The sequence below is a fragment of the Zosterops lateralis genome (assembly GCF_965231275.1).
Source record: "Zosterops lateralis genome assembly, chromosome: 1".
NCBI classification, from domain to species: Eukaryota; Metazoa; Chordata; class Aves; order Passeriformes; family Zosteropidae; genus Zosterops; species Zosterops lateralis.
In genome coordinates, this window is record NC_139762.1 from 123,343,081 (window position 1) to 123,363,300 (window position 20,220).

General features: G+C 38.6%; 1 long non-coding RNA gene across 3 annotated transcripts in view; it reads right to left on the bottom strand.

Moving 5' to 3' along the window:
• Positions 1-20,220, bottom strand: part of LOC310918707 — a 59,780-nt gene that overhangs the window by 9,512 nt on the left and 30,048 nt on the right. The window contains exons 2-4 of one of the 3 annotated variants that reach the window (XR_014591729.1): positions 17,692-17,892; positions 16,621-16,699; positions 1,996-2,021 (exon numbers count right to left, since the gene is read on the bottom strand). This is a non-coding gene — a long non-coding RNA (uncharacterized lncRNA). Of the gene's footprint in view, positions 1-1,995; positions 2,022-15,985; positions 16,700-17,691; positions 17,893-20,220 lie in introns of those variants that run through there. The other 2 variants (XR_014591728.1, XR_014591730.1) reach the window with 2 other exon arrangements.

Sequence of the window (20,220 nt, forward strand, 5' to 3'; positions counted from 1 at the left end):
GTGCAGCTGCATGGAAAAATACCCCAGCATCCTTGGACATTTGCACATGAACAGGAGGATTTGACTGGGATTCGCATCCCTTAATTTTAGCCATCTGAAAAGCATTGCATCTTAGCCACTGATTTTGACTGTTCCTTTAGTCTGTGAAGAGAAGTGGCTATCTCTGGCTATTGATTCATCCTGCCCCCTTTTTGCATCTTGCATGAGGCTTCTGACCTTCAAGTAGCTAAAGGTGCACCCAGCATAGTGCCCTGTAAGGAGGCTCTTTATTTTGCTGAAGTTGCTACTCTGCTGCTAGAGTCCCGCATTCAACAGGAATGAATGCATTGGCCTTGGTTAAATGTGGAAAAAGCTCATTGACTCACCCCCCCGCCAGATGGAAAAAGAAGGCATTCTTCTTCTTCAGCTGCCCCCTGTGTAATGAAAAGGTGATGATTTAATCTTCTACAGATGTCCCTAAGTGTACCATGTTCCAGGCCTTCCTGAAAGCACACTTACTCTATTCTGTTGTCCAACCACCTCTGGGACAGCATAGTTCTGGAAGCAGTTCCCATCACTCAGCAGTTACTCAGCTCACTAAAGCATTTCCATCTGTAGGAAAGTTTTCCCTAGTAAGCCAATAAGCCTTTAAATAATTGCATACATGTGTAAGTTCAATAATATTTTTAAAGTAGGTAGTAAAATGACCATTGAAACAAAATATTTCCTTTCGCAAACCCATAGTTTTGCTTTTTTGTGAAGTTCATTCCTCTTTAACCTAGTTTCACCCCTGTGTGCTCCTAACTCATCAAAACCAAGAGGGAAGAAACACATGCACAGCTCTTAAAAAGCAAACAGTGTCCTAGTAAGAACTCAGAGTTAGAAGAAAACATTTTCAAGTGCTGAAAACATTATTTAAAAAAAAAAAAAATAAAAAAAAAAAATAAAAACAGACAAACAAACAAAAAGGTATTTTGAGAAGTTCTGAACAGGGCATGGGACAGACTTAATACAACTCCACCTTGACTCTAAAATAGTTGTGGATGTAGCTGAAATGCATCACAGCACAGAAACTATCTCCTCTGCAATTTCCAGGTGCTTGCTTAAAGATTCTTCCTCTTTTCCTTCTTTGTATTGTCTCCCTCCTTTGATTTCTCCTGAGTTTTTAATTTTCACTTTTAGTGATAGTCCTTTGAGATAAACTTCTAGTTACATTCTAGAAAAATTCACATTCCTAAAAGGGAGACATCACATCCAGTATTAATTCTTGATTTTATTATTTAGAAATCCCAGTAAAACTCAGGAAAATGAAAAGAAATTAACAAGGCTTCCAAAAAAAAGCAGAATTGATCTGGAAATGCACTGCTGAAAGTGGAGGAAAGACAGATATTTAATCAAGAATGAATGAGAATTAAGGGTCCAAATTAAATTTTATTGAGCAATTTGGCAACCTATACTTCCATCCCAAGACAAGATTTTTTGTCTTATCATTATTTTTTCTAAATCTGACTTCTAAGAAATATTTAAAACATTTTTCTTAAAACTGTGACTTGAACTATGTACTCAGTTATCTAGCCCAGAATGAAAACAGAAGGTGTTCTAAAGCTAAAAGGTGAAGTCCTTTCCAGCTCTTGAAGATATTTTTTAGTCTTTGGATCTAAGCCTGATTAAGCAACACACAATACAGCTACCATGCAATGTTCCACCACATTCTTATTTGTCCTTATCTAAAAAGAGAAAATGTCATACTAGCTGTTGCGGGGTCTAGTTTATGAGATTTCAGTGTGGTTGTTTATATTGGAAGATTAAAGCAAACATCAAAGAGCAACATTAGCCCCAAAAAAGATGACTGAGAAACAACTAATCATTAATAAGTTTATAATCAGGTGTGGAAAGTTTAACTCAGGTAATTGGAAACATTCTTTTCTGTTTCCAGGTGAGAGGAATTTAAGACTGGTCAGGTAGGAATGGTGACCCAGACCAAACAGCTCTATTCTTACCCCATCAAAAGAATGTGATTTATTGTCCACTCAGCTGCGTGCCTGAGAAAAGATCAAAAAGGATGTATCATAAAAGAAAGATAATCTTTTCAACAAAAATGCTCTGGTCCTGCCTGCAGAGAAATTTCTCTAGGAGCAAAAACGAAATCAGTCACAAAAATGGAAGGAGGCCAAGCAAAGTGCTGCGTCCAGTTCTGGGCCCTCAGTTTAGGGAGGACGTTGAGACACTTGAGCACATCCAGAGGAGGCAACGAGGCTGGTGAGGGGCTTGGAACACAAACCCTGTGAGGAATGACTGAGGGAGCTGGAGTTGTTTAGCCTGGAGAAAAGGAGACTCAGGGGTGACCTTATCACTCTCTACAACTTCCTGAAAGGTGGCTGTAGCCAGGTGGGGGTTGGTCTCTTTCTCCAGGCAGCAACTGGCAGAACAAGAGGACACAGTCTCAAGCTGTGCCAAGGGAAATATAGGCTAGATATCAGGGAAAAGTTTTTATGGAAAGGGTAATAAAGTACTAGAATGGTCTACCTGGGGAGGTGGTGGAGTCATCATCTCTGGATGTGTGTAAGAAAAGACTGGATGTGGCACTTGGTGCCATGGTTTAGTTCAGGTTAGGGTTGGGTTGGACTTGGTGATCCTGGAGGTCTCTTCCAACCTAGTGATTCTGATTCTGAAAGAGCATCTGCAGAAAAGCCCCAGCTGTGTGCCACAGCAGCTGGAGGAGGAGCGAGGCAGTGCAAGTGTTGCACCTGGAGGGCAGAGCCACCTTCCAGCCTGGATCCCCCTCTGTCCCAGCCCAGCAGCGCAAACAGCATAAGATGCAAATATTAGAAAATGTTAGAAACATCCTTCAGCCTCCATGCATCAGAATAAAGCTCACTTAAGTTTCTTGAAATATATGTCTTGCAAAAAAAATTTTGTTTTTATTCCACTAACGGAATGTTTTAAATAATATTTTAATAATTTATCAGAAATATTAGTTATACATTCATCTACATTAATAAGTAACTACATATTCATCTACATTAATAAATTTTATTTCTATCATTCTAGCTCTGTAGATAATATTTTAAAAATACCCTGATTTTGTCTCACTGACAGTCCAAGAAAAAAAAGTGTTTAAATTTCTAGGAAAGAAAACTTTCCCTTTAGTGAAGAATATTTTTCTTTAAGTTTAAGGTTAGGCAGACTGAAATATTTACTGGAATAGAAATTAAATATTTCATTGTACTTGTATTTAAATCTGTCTGGTCCTTAAAAAGTATCTCTTTATTTTAAACCAAAGTATTTTAAAATTTAAAGTTTTGGGGATTTTTTTCAGTCTTCTTTCTTATGTGGATCCTAGTATCTGAATTCATTATTAATTTGTGAATGACTGAGGCATTTGATGAGGGCTTTTCTGTGAATAACAATTTTTTAAATCTTTAGGCTCTCATCCTCCTGTCTTTAGGAACATGGATGACCTAGAGGTGGCATATTATATAAATATGTTGGTATATTTACATGAACATATATTTCTGCATGTATGTATAGTGGTGAAAAACAATTTTAGGTATGAAATAAGACATACCCACTTTTGCCAGACTGAAAACAGATATTAAAACCAGAAATTGAAACAACTTTTATTTCCTGTTCTTCCAATTAGATCTGGAAACTATGTTGACTGCAAGTAGGAATTAAATTCTGGAGCATTAGAACACAATTTTCAATGTAGGTCCCACAGAACTCAACAATTTGGCAAATAAATCAAAACAAAATAATTTTGGTCTTAAATAAGATTCCTCACTGAAAACTGAAAAGATAATGCAGAGAGGTTGCCACAGAATCTCTTGACTATTAAAATCATTAAACTAAATCTTCCAACTTCTTTTTCTAAGACTAATTCCACTACTGGAAAACATCTCTCCAGTGCAAAGTTAGTTTTCCTCCTGTTGAAATTCCATAATTTGTTACTGAGAAAAAAAAAAAATACACTGAAATGCAGTAAGGGGAGGTTCAACTTGGGAAGGAAAATGCAGCTGACTGTCAAACAACTGATTTCACATTGCTTAGGAGAAAGAATAATGTCACTTCTAGTATTGGAAATATAAATGGAATTTGTTGTTTTCAAATTGTCATCTAAAATTATTTTGGAAACCTCAGAATATTTCCCCTAAGAAATGTTTTCTTTGTTGAAAGCAAACTAATTAATTAAAACCAGCTTTGATATATAATTTTTGGCTTCCTTGTCCATCAGCCATAAAACTGAATGTCATTTACAATGCAAAATATTTATGAAAAAAATCGGTTCTCAATCTGCACTGGAATGAAATTACAGTCTTACTCCTGAGCCAGGTCCAAAGACACATTTAATTTCAAAGAATTGATAAATACATAATGACAATACTGACCTTTTCCCAGGGCTGACTATTTACTTCATTGCTTTTGATAGTACAAAAATGAGTGAAAGGAAGAAGTTTACTTTTAAATAAGAGAAACATAATTATTACAGTTTATGAAAATGTAGGTTTCTTGATGCCAGAAGAGGGGCTTTTTGAGTGCTCTTCATGTAAGAAAAGTGTATAGAAAATCCCTTCACATCTTCATAAAAAGACTTAGCTACAGTTACTCACAGGAAAGAGTAGTAACAAATAGCAAAGAGTTATCTGTCAATTAGTGGAAGAAATATATCTAAAAGTAGACAGAGGTGAGACAGTCAAGATAGACTTTTTCCTTACCATTTCCAGAAATTTTGGTCATGTGGATGTAAATTCTGCTGTGGTACTTGGTCTCAGGTATCACATCCTAGAGAACGTACTCTACGTGTTCAGTTTATTGATAAGACAAAAATTTTTCTTACTTTTTTACCTGCTTATAGATATTAATTTCATACATGTCAATCACCTGTAATTCTAGCTTACCCAATGTACTAGCTAGAGCACCTATTCTATTTAATACTTAAATTATATGCACCTTTTACTAGGTCACTGTGTTTCAGTATTCAAAGCGAATTATATAATCCCCATCTTGGAAAGGTTGGGCAAGCAGAAGAACAGCCTGTCATGAATAAATGCATTTGGATCCAGGGGTCCAAGTGTTTTTATCAACTGGTCACTCCCATGAGACAAGGGAAGAGTCAGTTCTCCAAGCCTCAGTTCTTCAAATATTATCAGACTGCACATGGAAATATGTTTTTGTCAATTTTAACAAGCACATACTTAAAGTACTGGAGATGCTAATACTGTCCATTTTGATTATCTTGATTTCACTGTTCAGTATATTTGTACTGGAATTTGAGCAGTGCACCATCACTAAGGGTGAAGTAGTTCACTTGCACTGGGATAGCAGTATGATATGAAGAAAATAAGGATGACAGACAAGGCCACTACTGCAATGTTTATTAGATGTGGCAGCACACACAAATGATGAAGAATTACAGTGCTCACAGTAGAGAAGTTACTTTTTTGATAATCAAGGAAGACCTCAAAGCACATTTTTATATGGTATTCTCTCATTTCAGCTGTTTTGAGCATTTATTGAAGCTGAAGAGAGGTAACTTCCTCCCACTGAAGTCCCACTGGAGAGTACCATGCACCCTTGCAATAACTGGAGACATCTCAGTGGAGACCAAGCAGAAGGATTAATTGAGGTTTCTAGGATGAAATTTCTCATGCTCTGATTAAATTCCCATAAATCCCTAAAGCAGAACCATCATAAGTCCCAAGTGAAGTCCAGGTCCACTCTTGGCAAGGCCTTCCCCACTTTCTGTCTGGCAGCACATACAGTTTTATGTAGCTACTTACATGGAACAGGAGCCATCCCATCAGCCACTGGTAATCATTGCTCTATAATGTCATGTGGGAACATTATCTAAAGCTGCAGCTGAAGCCAATTGCAAACAGCATTAATTGAAGACAAGAGACTTTCCACGGGCCAGAGCACTTACAACACAAATAAATAAGATACTAAAAGAGGTGAGAAAGTTAATAAGTTTCATCACTATTGTCAAGTTCATATTAACAGATGAAGGTAGGAAATCAGTAACCTGTCTTTGAATGCACACACAGCCCTCCAGTGGATATGTGTTAATGTCCCCTGCCTGAATTAATCCACAGAGGATGAGTTGATACTTCTGAATTCCTGCTCTCTGTTAGTACAAGCTCTTGTAACACACATTATTAATTAGGGAAGTTTCTTGGCTTAACCTGTCATGTATCAGCAGCAGATGAGCAGGCATGGAATGTACTGATATTGAGCACTAAAAAGAAAAATGGCCTAAATTGTTGTCTAAGTTCATGGGATGCACCTTGGTAATTGAACCTTGAACATGGTACTTGTTAAGTAAAATGCATTAGTTTTAAACCACCATTGCATTTGCCTTGACAGCTGCACATAAATAGACCTGACAAGCTAAGCTGCAGTAACTCTTTCTGTTCCAAATAGTTCTTAACAGTTTTTTTCCATAAATGTGTGCAAAAGTACTGAATTAAAAACAGTGAAAAGCACAGGGGTTGTTTGATAGGAACATTCTCTCTTTTCCTTCCTTCCCTGTCTGTATTTCCCATCTCTTCTGATAAAGGGCACATTGGTCACTCACATCAGAGATGACACTTAGCACTGGTGTGACCAGGGCATGGACCTACTGCCCTCCTGTTCAGGGCCCGAGGTGGCAGTGCAGAAAGTCTGAGTGCTGCTGCTCTGATAGGAGCCTGAGGTGAAGTGGGGCAATAGGTAGGACCAGCAGGCAGGAGACACAAGACAGATTTGGGACTGAAGTCACAGTCCTGAGCTATGGCAGGACAGACACAGATGGGCCAGCGAGCCATGGAGAGGGGTTTGTCCCTGGTGGAGCAGTGACACACCATGGCCAGGATGCTGATACTGGGTTGAGGTTTGTGTTCCCTAAAGTAAGTTAACCTCTCACAGGGCTTCACTGGCCTCCTCTCTGCTTTTGCCTTGTGTAAAGTAACACCGAAGACAGGAAACACAAGAGAAAACCCTTAAAGAAAGGGAATGTCAAATCCTAAGATCTCTATCTTGGATAGGCAGAGAAAGGGGCTGACTGTGAGGTACCATGCATTTCTTAACCTTAACCAACACATGAGCCAAATTCCTATCATCACAACACTTAAATTACATTTATAAGGTCTCTTTATATTAAAAAGATAGCAAAGGTAGTGTTGCTGCGGTTTCCTTCAGCTTTCCACGAGCTATTTTTAAACTTGGATCTAACCCCCAAACAAAGTCAGACCTGAGCTTAGAATACAAAACACACTCAAATTTCAAAAATTACGAGTACAGAATTAGATTCTTTCTCCAAACCAGAATTGCAAAATGAATGACCTGATTTTCTGAAGTTCTTACACGTAACAACTCCCAAAGATGTCAGCAAAAACTTTAATTCAGAGTTTAACTTCAGTGCTTTAGAAATCAGGTCACTTGTTCAAGTATCTAAATATAGAAGAGTAGCTACATTTTTTTATTTTTTTTTTTAAATACTTAGGTTTAGAGTTCAAAGCAGGTTATTCCTTCAGATCCTGCAAGAGAACTTTGTAAAACTTGTTTCAGGATCCCAATTTGGTAAGCAGACAAAAAGTCCAGAGTGTACAGAGCCATGGCTTCAGTCCCCACCCGTTTATAGGAGGAATCTCAGCCTTTTGTTCTAGTTATCTTGCAAAAGACCTTGCCTGACAGCTCAACAGCAGCCCGTTCCACAGGTGCTCTTTGTTCACCTTCAGATAGTTTACTAGACCCCTGAATTAATAGTAAATGCATGACTCGCTACAAGAAACTCAGGCAGGTATTGGAAGTGTCATCTCACATATTAAAAAAAGGCATGAGTATGCAGAAATTATTAATTACATGGGTTTGACTGTTTATAATGGTATAATGTACACAACTATAAAAATAAATGGTAAGTGTCAGATTTTTCACAGAGGGTTTTCCTTAGATTTGCCTAAAAGAGATGATTGTTTGGTTTTGTGTATATTTATGCCCATTTGTGTACTGATTTGCTGCCAGGAAACAGAGAGATTAGCAGAGGAACAACTTTTGCAAATGATAGGTCTGGAATTACTAAGCAGAAACCTACTAAAGACATAATCAGATGGGAAACGTGATATTTTCATGATGCATGAGATGATCCTTATGATTTTTTTTTTAGGGTTCAGTAATTAGTTCAGTGCTATTGTTCCAGCTGTTGAGAGGTGATTATTTGCTCTTTCTTTTCAGCTATCTGATGACAGACTTCTTGTCTCTCTGCTTTCAGCCTAGTAAAACCATGCAGCATTGTCCCTTTAAAACTAAATCTTTGTTTCTGCCCCTAAACTTCCATCTATTTTAATCAAAGAAATCACGTTCGGAAGGCCAAGACCTTAACACCCGAGAAAACAAAATTACTCCCAAACAGCTTCTTCAAAACAAATCTTTCCTGCACCTCAAAATATAAAACAAATGCCAAAAAAAAGTCAATATTGGGATCTACATATAGATTTCTGTTTACCTAAATCGTTCTTTGCATCAGTTTGCAAACCTTTCAGCCCAGATGGCCCTCATCTCTAGCTGGAAGACAGGGATAATCCCTACTGTAGAGAGCAATAAGCGTGACTGGCAATGGGTCAATAGGCTGTTTACTCACCACTTCTTCCTAAGGTCATCTTCTGTAAGATTTAGTATGCTCTTTAATGGTCAGCTGAATACCCATAAATCTGTTGGGTTACTTTCTAGCATACTCTGCAGACAAATTACATCCTGTGCCAAGTCCATTACGAATACAGACATACGTCATACCTAGCTGGCAAAAAGATGGGAGAGAGAAACACTCCGGGTGACAGTGCAAGGTGACACTTGAGAACAGCTTCTACTTTGGGGGATTTTTAATAGGAGCAGCAACAGATGAGTCTCACTCTTACCACATCTGTTCCTAAGGGGTCCTTAAAATCACAGTGCAAATTCTGCAGTGTAACTGCAATTATGCACATATGAAACTGGGTTTGAGGACTTCTATTAGCCCTCTGAGAACTGAGAAGTCCAACGTGTGTTGTGGCCAGCTGAAGCAGTCAGAAGGGCACAACAGCAAAGGGCCAGCACACTGCAAGAGGCAGAAAAGAGAGTGGCCTGCAGCAGCAGGGAGCTGGCAGCCCCAGGTGCTCCAGGCAGGTCTCAGCTAGCAGCTGCTAGACATGCATTTCACTCTGCTCCTCTTTATTGCCTGCCCCCTTCCATTGTCTGATTTTTTTTCACTCTTACCCCATTCAACACATGACTAGAAACCTGATGGATTTAACAAGTCATAGAGAAAAGGTTTTTTCATCCAGGAAAGCATCCAAGCCAAGCATTCAGTTTTTCATGCACAAACAGTCCGCATGGACACTCCTGGATTTCCCACTGTCACCTGCCTCCCAGGAGCTGCCAGGGGATGAGAGAAAATTAATTTCCTTCCTGCTTTTGCCTTTCTATACATCTGTATTATTTCCATATTATTTAAACTACTTGGATGGATTTCCAAGTGACTGCAACATAGATGGAAAGTTCAGGATGCTGGCAGCAGGGATGTTGTCATGGTGACAGAGAGGGAGACAGGGTGGTTAGAAACTTGGAGGCAGGTAATTAAAGATGCCCAGAAGCCAGGGACAAAGGTTTGATATTGCCCTGTTACCCTAAGGCAAAATTCAAATTAAGATGAAACCTTCTGCCCCATGCTTGTAATTAATGCTTCCAATTGTGCTTTCAGGCACAGGGATTCAGAGTCTTTGCATTCAACTGAGGAAAAGTACTGTTTGTAACAAAACACTGATTCATCATTTTCCTGTGCATTTTGGTTTCTCTGTTTCTGTAGTGACAGCATACAACTGACACAAAATTCCTTGCCAGCTGTGGATGAGCCTGTAATTTGTGACATTAGGTTTGTTTGGTATCCATTATTCACGATGTAAATTGTCAGTGAGGGCTGGACACCACCTGCCCACCAAGCTGCACTGTCACCCTCCTCCTCAGCAGGATGGTGGGAGAGGGGGGAAGAAAATAAATTGAAAAAGGTCATGGATCAAGATAAACACTGTTCAATAAACAAAAGCAAAGATCACACACAAAAGCAAAGGAAAACAAAAGATTTTATCTCCTCTTCCCATCAGTAGGTGATGTCCAGCTATCTCACAGGGACAGGGCTTGTAGTGGTTGCTCCAGAAGACAAACTTTGTAAACAATGAACGCCCACTCTCTCTTCCTTTCTCTTAACTTTTATTGCTGAGTACACCATATCATATGGAAAATTCCTTAGATCAGTTTGAGTCAGCTGTCCTGGCTGTGTCCTCTCACACTTTGGGTGTGTCTTTCCCACCCCCACCCTAATGGTGAGGGAGGGAATGTTATAGAGACAGCACTGCTGCTGTGGGAGCAGTGCTCAGCCAGCAGGCTGGAGTGTTATCAGTGACCTCCTAGCTCCAGACATAAAGCACTAAAGCATGGCACTGTGAGGACTCCTGTGGGGAAAACTGATTCCATCCCAGCCAGACCCAACACAATGAGTCAAAATATTCCAAAATAAGATCTGTCTGACTCATTATTGTGTGAATGATGATATGATTTAAAAAAAAAAATAAAATTATTACCTGCTTTCTAGGAGAAATAGGAGAATCCAAGTCCTGTGTCTTTGGATTGCAAATATAGATGGTTCAGCATGAAAAATAAATTTTCAGCTTGCTTCCCTCTGTCTTAGTAAGCACATAATTATGCACAGTTAATTCACTTGCATTCATTACGTCCACGTGGATGCTTAAGTACCCTTGCCTGAGATACTTGTGCTGCTACAGGCAGGGTCCTTTATGCTACATGATTTCGTGACTCTGCAGTTTATCCCTCGTTGCAAAATATGTTCCAGGTACTCAGCTTTTCTCGTGCACAAAGGTGGCTCTAGCAAAGGCTTTGTGGTGCAAGGAAAAGCCTGAGAATGTGAGCGGAATGCCAACAGCAACAGCTGAGTCTTCCTACACTAGCAAGCACTCTGAAACAATGGGACACAGACCTCAGCAACACAATTTATCTCAAAGAGCTGCTAGCTCCAAAGCTCTGAAAGTAGGAAATGATCAGCAAAAAATGTGAAAACATCATAAAATAATATAGTAATAGTAACAGAAGATTGTATGCCCAGTTTTGAATCTGAATCTCTATTTAAACGCAAGTTAAGCTCCTGCAGAAATGTTCACATTCCCAGCAGTGAGGTAGAATCTAGAGATCTTGGCACAAATTTTGAGTGTGTTTGGCTTTGTTGTAGAATGTCTTTCACATACAAACATGTAGAAATCTAAATGCATGACTTTTTTATTATATGCTTGCAGGAAATGTTATTGTAGCTAGTGCGACATATCTCATTAACCAGGACCTGGAAAACATAACATGACTGATATGTTTGTAATCTTTTTGCACTGAAAGTCTTTTTATCCACTGCATGCTGTCTATATTTTGTGCTGTCTACACACTAACAACCTGAAACTAAAGAATTATTGTGAATTTTGAAAAAAAAATAAATAAATAAATTGCACCCAGAAGAAAAAGCATGGTCTCATTTTTGTTTTGTTTAAAAATGTTGAGGAACCAGAGCATACCAGTAGTATTTTAAAACACTGAAAATTGATTACTGACACACAGAAAATCTTTTTTTCCATCAGCTGATTACAGCCTCCTTCCCTTGCAGCAAGCAAGAGGCCATTGATTCAGATCAACACCTGGCAACCTGCCTTGCTTCTGGAGCTAAATTTCTGTTTCAGAGATTTTCAGGGGAAGACAACAGTGGCAGATCCTTCAATAGCAGCTGCTTCATTTAATGAAGGGAAAAAGTCTTATTGCTGGAGCCATTTGTTGCCATAGCTTCCCATGTTAAAGGCAGAGAAACCATTAGGGCATCTTTCTACCAGAGACCAAAGATTTTCATTCAATTACACCCATTCTGAGTGCTATAATTTGAGTTTAGCAAAAGCATCTCTCCCCATAAGCTATCCACATTCAATTTGAACCTGCATGCTGTTTGTCATTTCCATTTCTGAGGTTTTGACTTTTAGCTACTAGTTTTAGGTCTTTGTCTTCTTATTGTTGGATATTTTTGAAACCAGGAGAAGATTTAGACATTCTGATCAAGTCCTTTCTTGATATTCCATTTAATAAACAGTCTGTTGTGACCACTTGTCAAGCAAAGAGCGTCCCATCTTGCATTCCTACTCTACAATTTTTGGTTCATAAGCCAGCCCTCATCTTGACATAAATAGTCAAAAATACTTTCTGCCCTCCCTTTTAAAGTTCTATAATACCCTTATACCCATTAGGGTGAAGAGTAGAAGTATGCACCCCTGAGGAATAAAAATCTCTCCCTCTCTGTCAATCAATCTTTTTTCTTTCTCTCTCCTCTCCAAGGAAGTCAGCAGCTTTGTTTGTTTTAAGGATGGGCAAACAGAAGCACAGAAAGGATAAAGTCTTACCCTGTGTTACATATCAGACAAGGGCAGACCCCTGCAGGCTAAATCTCCTGGCTAAATCCAGCAATGCATTAATAACACCAGTGCTGTTATCCCTTGCTCCTGGTTGTCTTCACTACATAAACAAGCTCTCATATTTCACAGTTTCACTGTGTTAAAATGTATCAAAGATGTCTATCACTGAAAATTTTTAGCAGATTACTATTTGTTTTCTTATAAGGCACTTGCAGATTCACTGCAAATCTACAAAGTTCAATTTTTATCCTTTGGTTTCTTAGCAGACAGAGAGAAAACAATGCAGGCAGGAACCCAACCCATTATTACTTCTAGTTTTGGGTGTTCTGTTTAAGGTGCATGACAAACAAAATGGAAAGCAGAAACAACTGACTATACCAGAAAAAATACAGTAATTTGGACATGAAACACAAAGAGTGAGCCCTGCACCCTGTATTCTGCATACACTGATCTCCCAGACTAACAGAAAGGTAATTTCCTACCCACAAGGTATTGATCTCCGCATTGCACACACATGCATTTCCTGGAAGTGTCAGATGGTGGATTTATAAAGCCTGCAAGAATTAGGAGCACAGATGTGCATTTACTGAGTTGTTTCAGTACTACATATGCCTTTCAGTCTCATGGATTCTTTCAAATAAGCAACCTATATTTAATAAGTTTAGTGATTTAATTACTGTGAAGTCTCAATGTATACATGCAATAGGAAGTCAACTTGTGTTCAAGCCAGGCAAAACAGATCCATGCCACAGATGTAACTCAAGACACATCAGAGTACACAACAAACTGAGCTCTTGCTGTTCCAGAAGAAAAAAAAAACATGCTGTCAAATCATCATGTTCTACTGTAGAAGTAGACAATCACATGAAAGACTCAGTAACTATTTAGTTGTTTACTACTAACACTGTGATTGACAGAGAATAAAGTGTCCAATTCCTTACAAGACATGATGTGAATCTGTCAGAAGGGTTTGACCTCATAGTGTTAGAGCATACATAGCTTGGGTAAGTAATTCATAATTTACCATATACAAGCAGTATCTTCCTACCTACCAGTGTTCTCAGATGGATCCCATTAAATCCAATTTCACAGTGGTCATGGATTTCTTCTGACACACTTGGTTTTAAAGGCAGGAAATGTTTTTAAACATTAGATCATAATTTGAATAATGATACCCACATGAGTGTCAAACACTGCCAGTAAAGACAGGATGTCTTCAGTCCCAGGTTGAAATTCAGCATCCAGGACAACCAAAAGAAAATGGAAGACTTGGTTTGTCCTGTAGTAGACCTATTGCCTCCCAGTTGATGGAGTGATTCAGATGAGATTCCCTGAGGAATCTAAAAGTGTGCCAAACCATTCTACTCTGGACACAGCACTTGCTTAAGTTCTTCTAACCAGGGACTGAATTTAACATTCAGAATGATAACAAGGGACATGAAAACCAATTCCTTGTCACCACAGAGTAACGTGCTCTTTGTATATGTTCACTACTCAAAACTCATCTAGGAAATTAATAAGGCCTTTAATGTTCCCCCTTCACTGCTTCATTACAGTTAAGAAGACTGTAATCATTCACAGGGAAATCTTGGGGCCCCCATAATCAAATTTTGTTATGGAGACAGGCTAGCACTGTTAGGATTACAAGATTATTGGGATGCACTGTGCTGTTTTCAAATATCAGTGTCATTCTCCTTCTCACTCCTGTTGACAGCAAGCACATGGAGAGGCTCTTCCCACAGTGCAAGGTGGTCACCCCATTTCAAATTGCAGGCTGGATTTAGAACAGGATCAAAATTGTGTGTGCATGCACATAGCTGCACAGCTATGAGAGGGCTGGGGGGGCACATTCCTATATGTTCCTGCCTGTCCACCAACCCACCTGCCATGACTATATGAGAAAGATTAAGAAAGGTTTAAAGAACTGTTTTTGCTCCTGCATTCTTGGACCTTTCTACTGATTTCTGCAAGAATCCCTGAATTACTATTCTAATTGCCCAAGTTCTTCCACTGGGTAGCACCTTATCATAGAGAAGTACAGCTTTCACAGCTTGCTGGTCCTTGGTGAAGAACAAGAGTCGGTGCTTTTGCAGGTTTCCACCAGCAGGGGAGAACAAACAGGGAACTCTTCCTGCCTCAGTCACAGGGGGTACACACAAACCATCCTGCATGTTTTTCACCCATAGAAATCAATTGTCTGATCACTTTTCTGCTTGTCAGGTTTTAGTTTATCTGGTATGCATAGGGCAGAAATCTGAATTACTGGATTCCTACTGGCATAGGAATGACTTCCGTGGTCTCCAAGAATCTCAGTTGTCTACTGAGTCTCCACTCAGTCTCTGTCTACTCAGTTTCTTGGCATCTTTTGATTTTTGCAATATCCCTAATTCAGAACTAGCAATTCAACAGCTGTTTCAATGTAAAACTGATTAACAAAATTTCATGTGGATACACACCTTCCAGAGTACTGCTTTTTAAGTATAAAAAGTTTGATAAATCTTTAGCTTTGCTTCAGTAGTTGCTTTACATCAATTAAAAGCCCACTAAATGCTAAAACCACTTCCAAGAATGTACACCATGAATTGATCTAAATTTACTACTTTGATTTTCCTTGCCATCTGTCAAATTATAGGCTTTCAGACCACATGTATTAGCAGATAATAGTCACTAAATAGAAAAAAAAATTCAGAGCTGACATTGCTACCTCCAAAAGTCAAATAAACCTAGAGACAAGTATGTTAATAAAAGGGTAGTGAAGCAGTTTTGATTAAACTGAGAAAGAATCTAAGCATATTCAGGAATGATTGGTAGATGGTATTATTTGCATGAATAAGACACATTCAGAATGCAACAGCAGGAGGATAACAGAAGTCTGACATAACTGGTCTTACACCAGAGGCAATAAACTGAGGGAGGGCACAGTGCAGATAAAGTAATTGTATCTGGTAGCACTCCGGATCTGGAGTACCCACTCCCAGTAGCAGCTGAATGTTATCATTTGTTAGTAGGCATTTTTTATTTGTTTTAAATTCCCTGAGAGTAACTGGACTCAAATTTAGGAGCTCAACTTACTTACAAAAAAAAAAAAAAAAAAAAAAAAAAAACCACCAACCCCGTGGATAAGTGTTAGAAGTATAATCTCCTTATTATTAATTCTGGAACTAGAAAAATATGGGAATTTTTAAATGGACCAAAAGTACTGCATTTTTATATTACTTACTACCCTCAGAGTTAGAGATGATGAAAAATAGATTGAATGCTCTGTTGTATATTTTAGAACAATTTTGTTAAGTAAGTTTATGCCAGTAAAATTTTATTGTGGTTTTTTTTCACATTTCTCTGTCCTTTAAAACCCTGGAATACAATTTCAATTGATCTTAGTATAATACATTTTTAAATCAGAAAGTAGCATAAAGGATCAGAATGATTATCTCCTTTAACAGGTCTGGAAGCACATCAATACTCCAGAAAAATGCATATTGTCATTTCCATCAAACATGAAAAATCTATCAGTTCCTCTAGCTCACTTATGTGCCACAAGAAACAACAATAGACCCTTGGAGTCCGTCAAATCTTAGATTAATAATAAATGAGCACCAAATGATAAACAGAACCTTTCACTGTTCTATTGCTGAAGATTACTGCAGGGTAAATACTAACAGGAAACTGAGCAAGGTTAAACATACAGCCTAATGGATACAGTGCTTACAACCTGAAAAAAAACATCCAAAATTCACACCAAACTACAAGGATTATGTTATGAACTAAAGAGCATATGTTTAAAAAAATATGCTTCGAAACACAAATTAAATGAAAAATATTTTAAAGTAAACTAATTTTCAATATTTAGTTGCAGAAATGTCCAGGGAATTCAGAGTTGTCTTAGACTGTACAACTAAAGCTTTTGATTTGTTGATGCTGCTGAGGCAGAGATGTATGATGATAGGGAAGAGAAATGCTATTTGGGAAGGGTAGAGGACCTAAAATTTCAGCAGAATTTTGGTGGAGAAAATGAAATTACCCAAATCAAAATACATTCAGTAGAGAGTCCTTGCTATAGTCATGCTTACAGAGTGACAGACCCTATTAGAATTTATCTTTGAGAAAATGAAGACAACAAAATATCTTCTGACACCACATTTTAATATTGCCAGATGGAGGATCATGCATTTAGGAATCTTACCTAAAGTATTCATAAAAGCAGTGGCAATAAGGAGCATCTCAGAGTCCCAATACAGAGTTAGACAAGCCATATCTTCATCCTGTCATAAATAGGAAAGCAAGAAGAAATAGATGTTTAGAAATAGGGAATTTTTTTCTTTGTTTAGCACATAAATGAAACTACTAGTAATTGAATAGTAGTAACCCCTTGTATTGACAGAAGTCTGTTGCAAACATGCCTCATCCTGAAAGTAGCCCAGTAGCACTGAGTTGCCCGTTTCTTATATATAAATCAAAATTATATTTATAAAAAACCAGATAGGAAACACAGATCAAGGAGATACCATGCTTACAAAATAATTATTAATGCCTAAATTTCTTTGCCCAGTGCATCAACACTTTTTCCTGGGCATGAGTATGTGATTCTAACTAGGAACTGCTCTGCTCACAGGAATTTTGAGTCCTCACCCACCAGGCTGGTTGCACCTCATAGCACTTAGAGTAGATTGCTATACAGTCTGTCCCTCATCCAAAAAGATGAAACTGCTGTGGAGGGATTTCATTAAACACAATGTCACTTTAGTCCCTCTCTCTCTGTGACCATCTTAATGCTCTGATTTCCTTAGGGGAGGTTACCTATGTTTTTTGATGCCAGAGAGGGACCCCACTGTAAACATTAAGTGTTAATGTAAAATGCATATCCAGGAACAGGTCACAGCTTGAGAAGAACTGGAAATGTACTCCTGAATTTTGCAGCAATGATGGGCAAAGGATTGCATAAATGCCAGGAGGATTGCATTCAGATTCCTGGACAGTTTCTTCTCCTGGAACTTGCATTTAGGGTTCTTCCTTAGAGGAAGAAGGGGAGGCAGCAGGGTAAGGTCTGTTACTGATGGATGTAAGATAAGCCAATAATTATCATTCTACCAAAGATTAGACTTGGAAATAAGGGAGCATTAATTAATCTACTCCAAACTCAGCTGTTCCTTCTTAATACCTCTCCTGAATATACAAATATAGCCCTTCCTCCATCCAGAATGAATGCTTGAGGTTGAACAGAACCTTAAAGATAATTAAGTTCCAACCTCCTCACCATGGGTAGGGACATCTTCCACTAGACCAGGTTGCTTAGATGCTCAAGGAAAGGAAAGATCCTGGAAAAAAGGAGTCACCACTCTGAGCTTCATGGGCAAAATCCTAGTTATACAGACCAGGATTTTTTTGGGGTTTCCACATAAAAAAAATCTTGTTCCTCTATTTCAGAGTCCTCACAATGTCACATTGTCATTTTCTGCTATAAAGATTATAAAAAATCCATCCAAATGATCTCTGGAAAATAAATATATTAATAACAACCACCCATCTTCCCTGCAAGAGCCAAGCTTCATTCCAATGAAAGGGAATATGATAAAGTTTATTTCCTAATAGCCCAGACACCCAAGTAGGAAGAGCACCAAATAGGGATGTGTGTCTTCAGGACTATGGGTCCAGCACATTAAAAATTTCTATGAGTAAAGTTCAAAAATAAAGAACATGTAGTCCTTTTCTGATTGTTTTGCTGCCAAAATCTCAGACTGTTTTATGACCAAAATTAATGGTGCATGTATCATTCAATCCAATATCATTCCTCTCTCAAATACAAACATTAGCAGACAATCATAGCAAGTTCCCACAAAATTATTTTTTTAGAGAAAAAGCAGAGAGAATGGATATCACTAATCCATCATTATCATTTGTATTCCTGGCACAATTAGCACTGTGCTTTCAGCCTTTACATTCAGCCATTCTTCTGAGGTTTCCACCATTTTCCCACTCTTTTTCTGCCTGGTCCCTGTGTTGCCACTTAATCCTGGACTATTAATGGATTACCTGACTGTACAGAATAAGTTATCAAACTCAACATGCCTAAAACCATACAAAAAGGAGCACAAGGAGGTCCTTACCATTCACCTCTGGCAGGAATTTCAAGCTTTGCTTTTTTCAAAGCCTTGTCTTCTTAGCCCAGTGGCCACTGAAAGAAGCAAAACAGACAACAGAACACCACAAAATATATATATGAATTTTCAAATCAGCTTGCTAAAAGGTAAAAACTAAAAATCTCAAGTGCTTCTCTGCTTGATCACTTTGTATCATTTTACTGCTGCAAAAGTCCAGGCCTTAGGAGAGCAGATAGAACAGAAGTGAATCACAGCTTAAAATCACCATATTTAGGAGTTAATTTTTCTTCTTAATGTAAAGATGGTGGTATATTAGGAGGCAGTGACATAATTAGTGAAAATCATACTAATTATATCAAGTTTCCATTAGCCCTCTACTGTACATTCCCTTCTGCCATCCCTATTATATGCTTATTTCTATAATTCCAGGGAAAAAAACATGCTAGATTCTTCTGCATGAAAAGCTTTGAAACTAATGGATTTACACACAATGGTAGGTGTTCCTCAGCACCCAAACAAAAAAAAAAAAGGAAAGAGAAAAAGGCCAAAACTCTGTCACCAAGGGTGCTGCCTCCACATTGTTTCACCCTTCATAGCCTCAGGGCCCCTCTTCCACCTTCTCTCATAGTTTTCAAGAGCAATCTCATCTCAAGGTGACTATTATGGACTTCACCAGCAAGAATTCACAGTCTTCTCAAGAATTACTGCAAAACCTTTTATGTGAAATACCCAAATGCCTTGCAAATATGTATTCACTAAATTCCATTGCAGTCAGTGGCATTATATTATCACCATCTGAGAATCAGGCAGGTTGAAATAAGGAGAAGGTGAGTGAGACCTTCCTGAAGTTATAGTAGAAGCTAGAGGTATATTTTAAATATCCTTGCTGTTCTCTGATAAGAGCAGTACATTTTCTTAGCCCACCTGTAATTTTGATGCTCAGATTGTTCATGGTTCAATGAACATCCAATACCCCAGAGTACTAAAGAAAAAATGGCCTGAGATACCTTTTAAGTCTATCATGGTGTCCTGGGTTGCAGTGTAGGCTGTACACAAAGTATTTATTCTATCACCATCTTCATGAACTGTTGAAACCAGGTGGGCTAGTGTTTTCCCAAGCCCCCTGCCTCTTCTGCTAATGGCCCATTAATGCCTTTGGGGTGTTTTCTGCTAATAACTTTTGGGGTGTCTCCTGCTAATGGCCCATGAGTCACAGGTAACTCCCTCCAGGGGTTATCTCTGTTTAATGGGCCATCAAGGACCCACTTCACAACTCATCATCCCATTGTGAGATGCTCTGCCCAGGGGGAGGAGCCAAGCATTCTCACCTGGATATAACCTGGGATTTGGGACAGTGCAAGTAGCACTTACCCACTGGATTCCCAGAGGACCAGAGCTCCCAGACCTTTTTACAGGATCACTGCTTCAGGAAGAGCACTTTACCTGGACTGCTTCCAGCATCCTGCTCAGGTTGTATTCTGACCCTGTCAGTGATTCTTTGTGTTATTGTATTTATTTTATTTTTACCTTTTTACCTTTCTTCTCATTAAATTATATCTCTGACTTGGAGCCTCTCACTCGTTCTGCTTTCAAACCACAACACGTGGGAAACCTGTTCAGACTAACACCAGTCCAGTCATAAAAAATTGTTCATGGCAGCCTGTTACTAGTAGGAAGACTGATAT